The sequence below is a fragment of the Sus scrofa genome, chromosome 5 (assembly GCF_054392235.1).
Source record: "Sus scrofa isolate SSC_HxYL_T2T_F1_AM1 chromosome 5, Sscrofa_HxYL_maternal_Yorkshire_Landrace_v2.0, whole genome shotgun sequence".
In the NCBI taxonomy this organism is placed as follows: Eukaryota; Metazoa; Chordata; class Mammalia; order Artiodactyla; family Suidae; genus Sus; species Sus scrofa.
The window spans coordinates 76,503,909-76,509,486 of NC_139387.1; positions in this window are offsets into that span (position 1 = coordinate 76,503,909).

Consider the following 5,578-nt stretch of genomic DNA (forward strand, 5'->3'; position numbering starts at 1 on the left):
TCCATATGCTGTGGGTGCAGCCCTAGAAAAGACAAAAAAAAAAAAAAAAAAAAAAAAAAAAAAGGAGAGTTGGAGGCACTAGCAGACTATGGCAGGAGCAGAGTAAAGGCCTGGTGGGGGGGGTGGCGCTGAGGGCTCAGAACTTAGTTCCCACCAGAGCTCCCAGCACAAGGTCAGTGCTCTCCTCTGTGTTCCCAGGCCCACCTGTCTCCCCTGCTTGGAAAAGTCAGGCAGAGGACGGGGCCGTGTTAATCCTGGGCTGAGGGTAGTTAGATTCCTGGATGGTCTTGCTTCCCTGGGCCCCATGCAGCAGTGGGAGTCCAGTAGGAGAGGGTGGAAGGGTGATTGCTGCCCCCCGGGCCTGTTTATGAGTTCCACAAATTTCCTTCCGTAAGTAGATGAACTCAGGGAGCCGCCTGGTCACACTGACGAGTCCCCGTCACAGCCCCGTTCCTGCTCAGATGCTCCCAGTTCCCCTGACCGCCAGTGTGTCTTGTCATTGCCATGTCCTCCTGTCCCTTCCCGTGTCCATCCTCACCACCCGCACCAGGACGCCAGCCAAGAGAGGCAGGTGGCCTGGGCATGGGAGGCTTGGCCGTCTTGAGGGCCGAGCTGTCCTCTCCAGGCCCGGAGACTTGGGAAGTGGGAACAGCGCAGCCTGGCAAACCACCCCATCCCCTCTGCCTGCGCTGTCCATCTGTCCAGTGTGATCTCTGAGGGGAAAGAACCATAAAAGTCAGGGAGGGAGTGATGGGAGAGAAGAAGGCAGGACCGGGGGAGAGGAGAGAAAAGGAAGAGGCAGGATTGATCAAGAAATCTTTCAAACCCCAGCAGGGAGAGGAGTGGAAAAAAAAGGAGGAGGAAGGAGACGGTGGAGGAGGGCGGTTCTAAGCATTTTGGAAGCGGGTAGTGTCCAAGTGAGTCCCTGGGCTGGGTGCTTAAGGAATCCACCTGTCCCTGCTCAAAGCCTGGTGGCCCTTCCTTGACCTCTGCTCCCAGCCCTTCTGAGCACTTCAAGGCTCCCTGGGGCAGGTCCCCAGGCCACACTGCACGTCCAGGTCTAGGCAGTGCCAGGATCCCCCCAGCATGGCTCCTTGCCCACCCCTCCCCTGCAGAGTCCCCAGGGAACAGGGAGCAGTTGTCACTGCAGCTCCACCCTCCAGCCTCCTGCCACTGGCCCCCAGGGAGCCTCTGAGCAGAACCAGGGGCCCGACCTGTCAGCTCAGCCTTGGCCAGCCAGCTCCTGCAGCCCCCCAGCCTCACAAGGAGGGGGCGGCAAGGGGGGCCAGGCAGGAGGGGAGGTTCCTGGGAAGTCTGACTGTCCTCCCGGGAGGAGTTGCCCCTCCCAGGCCATAACCATGGGACCTGGCAGCTGCCCTGCGTCTCCAGCTCTGGAGGGCACAGCTGAGCGCAGCCACCCTTCACCGGTGCGGGAGTGTGCTGGCGGGACTCAGAAACAGTCCTGGGAAAGACTCGAGGTCCAGCCACCTCTTTACAGGCTATGAGGGCCAAGGAGGCGGTAAGGAATTCCGTGGGAGGCAGTCACTTCCAGACCGGGAGGGCCCTGCAGGACAGATGACTTGTTCCCTCACCAAATAAATTTGAAGAAACAGAAGAAAACAAAGGAGACGTTAAAAAAAAAAAAAAAAAAGCAGTGATGGAGCCTGCAGAGGTGCTGGACTCAGTGACACCTGCTCTCCACCAGGACAGGCCTTCCGTCGAGTCCTCGCCCACCATGGCTTTCCTGATAAGATGAACTCAAGTTTGGGGTTTTTTTGTTTTTTTTTTTTTTGCTATTTCTTGGGCCGCTCCCGCGGCATATGGAGGTTCCCAGGCTAGGGGTCCAATCGGAGCTATAGCCACCATCCTACGCCAGAGCCACAGCAACGCGGGATCCGAGCCGCGTCTGCAATCTACACCACAGCTCACGGCAACACCGGATCATTAACCCACTGAGCAAGGGCAGGGACCGAACCCGAAACCTCATGGTTCCTAGTCGGATTCGTTAACCACTGCGCCACGACAGGAACTCCTCAAGTTTGGTTTTAACTCAGAGGATGACACCTTCCCCTCCAGCCACCTTCCTGTTGCCTTCCCGGACCACAGATTCTCACTGCCGGGTAAACCTTCCTAAGAGCAGAAAAGAACGGGACTCTCAGAAAAAGCCACTAAGAAAACACCCAACCCAGCACCCACAGTGATAAAATTAGGCCCAGAGGCCATGTGAGCCACTGGACAAGGGTCAGAGCACCAGCCAAGGTGGCAGGAGCCCCAGGCTGGCGCTCAGTCTTCTGGGACCAGCACTGTTCCCTTTCCCACATTGACCTCCCCAAATGCAACCCCACCCAACCCCTCATCTCCCAGGGTCTCCCAGTCTGCTGGGCAGAATCCTCTGGAATGGGAGCTCACAGCCCTGCTGCCTTCTTCCGAGGGCTCTGGCCTCATTCTCCTTCGCTCTAGGCAGCTGTGTCACAGTTGGCCTGGGGTGCGTTATTCCGGGTGAAGAAAGGCAGGCTTTTCTGGAAGAGGGCTGTGATCTCAGATACAGCTTCCAGCGTAAGGGGAGGGTTGGGGGCACAGAGGACCGAGGGGGTAGGCAGAGGCCATTCCCGGAGCTCACAGGCTGACAGACGCACTGACCCCTCACCTTCCAACCCCTTTCTGAGCAGACAGTGTTGCAGGAAGCTCTTGTCTACAGAAAATTTTCTAGGTCCTTATTTTTTTCATCAAAATATTTACATATATTTTTTCCATTTCTATCTCTACCCTGTCTGGACCAGGCCTTTGACTTCTAAAGCAAGACCCTTGGCGTTCTCTTGTGATGCAACAGGTTAAGGATCACTGCAGTAGCTCAGGGAGTGGGTTTGATTCCCTGGCCTGGGAACTTCCACATGCCACGGGAGCAACCAAAAAGAGAAAGGAAAAAAAAAAGCAAGGAGTTCCTGTTGTGGTGCAGTGGAAGCGAATCTGACTAGGAATCATGAGGTTGTGGGTTCCATCCCTGACCTCGCTCAGCGGGTTGAGGATCTGGCATTGCGGAGAGCTGTGGTGTAGGTTGCAGATGCAGTTTGGATCTGGTGTTGCTGTGGCTGTGGTGTAGGCCGGTGGCTGCAGCTCCGATTAGACCCCTGGCCTAAGAACCTCCATGTGCCTCGGGTGTGGCCCTAAAAAAGCAGAAAAAAAAAACCCAAAAAAACAAGACCCTGCTTCCCCTCATGCTGCACAGAGGACTATACGCAGGCCCTCTAGGCCTCCTCTGAGTGGGTCCGGAGAAAGGGGGTGTCAGTCAACCCAAGGAAGTGCCCACAGGGCACCTGGCCCTTTACTGCATAAATTAGGCAACTATTCTGTTGCAACAGAGCTTAAATAACAGAGATTTCAACAATCCAAGTGCCAGCTAGCCGGGCCTTGTTAATTAAACTCTGGTGTGTTCCCACAGAGACACCGAGTGAGACAGAGGGCAGGGGAAGACCACCAAAAACAAGCAGAGTTCAGACGGGTGACAGGTGCCTTTCATAACAGAAAGAGGAAACAGAACTGACTTTACATTTGCATTTGTTTACTTTACATAAACGCCAGAAATGAATAAACACTGGGAAAAAGTGGGTGGCGTGGGGAAGAAGCTGAGAAAGTAGAAGTAGGCATAAACATTTCAATGTATTCCTTCTTATATTTTTTTGATTTTTTTCTTTCTCCTTTTTTTTTTGTATTTTTGTCTTTTTAGGGCCGCACCCAAAGCACATGGAAGTTCCCAGGCTAGGGGTCCAATCAGAGCTGTAGCTGCCGGTCTACACCACAGCCAAAGCCACGTAAGATCCAAGCCACGTCTGTAACCTACACCACAGCTCACAGCAGTGCTGGATCCTTAATCCACTGAGTGAGGCCAGAGATTGAACCTGAGTCCTCAGGGATGCTAGTCAGGTTCACTAACCGCTGAGCCACAACGGGAACTCCTTTTTTTGATTTTTGAAATCTGCTCAAACTTTTAATTTTTTTTTTTTTACTTTTTTCTTGGCCGCACCCACAGCCTGCGGAAGTTCCCAGTCCAGGGATTAAACTTGCTTCACAGCAATGGCAAGGCCGATCCTTAACTGCTAGACCACTATGGATCTCCAAAACTTTTGTGCATGTGTCTTTTTAAGGCTGCACCTGTGGCATATGGAAGCCATAGGCTAGGGGTGGAATCTGAGCTACAGCCACTGGCCTACACCACAGTCACAGTGACGTGGGATCTGAGCTGTGTCTGTGACCCATACCACAGCTCAAGGCAATGCTGGATCCTTAACCCACCGAGCGAGGCCAGGGATTGAACCTGCATCCTCATAGATGCTGGCCGGGTTCATTACCACTGAGCCACACTGGGAACTTCAAAATTTTTAATTTTATTTTATTATTTTTTATTTTTAGGGACGCCCCCATGGCATATGAAAGTTCCCAGGCTAGGGGTCAAATTGGAGCTACAGCTGCTGGCCTACACCATAGCCATAGCAATGTAGGATCTGAGCTACATCTGCAACCTACACCACAGCTCCTGGCAATGGCAGATCCTTAACCCACTGAGCAAGGCCAGGGATCGAACCCACAACCTCATGGTTCCTAGTCGGACTCATTTCCGCTACGCCAGGATGGGAACTCCCAAAACTTATTTTATTTTATTTTATTTATATATATATATTTTTTTGGGGGGGGTGTCTTTTTCCCTTTTCTAGGGCCACACGCTTGACATATGGAGGTTCCCAGGCTAGGGGTCGAATCAGCTGTAGACGCCGGCCTACACCAGAGCCACAGCAACTCAGGATCCGAGCTGCATCTGTGACCTACACCACAGCTCACGGCAACGCTGGATCCTTAACACACTGAGCAAGGCCAGGGATCAAACCGGCAACCTCATGGTTCCTAGTCGGATTCGTTAACCACTGAGCCACGATGGGAACTCCTATTTTATTCATTTATTTATTGTTTTTTGGTCTTTTGTCTTTTTAGGGCTCCACCCGCGGCACATGGAGGGTCCCAGGCTAGGGGGTCTAATCAGAGCTACAGCTGTCCACCTATGCCACAAGCCACAGAAACATGGGATCCGAGTGGTGTCTGTGACCTACACCACAGCTCACTGCAGTGCGGGGTCCTTAACCCACTGATGGAGGCCAGGGATCGAACCCCTGTCCTCATGGATACTAGTCAGGTTTGTTAACCACTGAGCCACGATGGGAACTCCGAAACTTTTTATTTGAAATGTAACAGAATTTCAACATTGTGATGGCACTCCCCTCCTAGGCTAGGATGACAGTGCAGGACCCAAGTCAGAAGGACCTTTCTCTCTGTGAGGGGAAGGGGCAGCAGAAACAAGCATGGGAGGCTGGTGATCAGGCCGAAACCAGGGCTGAGACCCCAGATCTGTTTACTGTGGGAAAGAAGCAGAGAAAATTATTAACAGAAGTGGAATTCTGGCCCATGGGTTTTCATTTCTCCTTTCGAAGGGAGCACACCCACGCCGTAAGAGGGTCTAAGCCTGAAAGGGGAGTGGGAGCCAGCGGCGGCACCTGCGCTACCAAGGGAGGCCACCAGGGGTCAGCAGCGT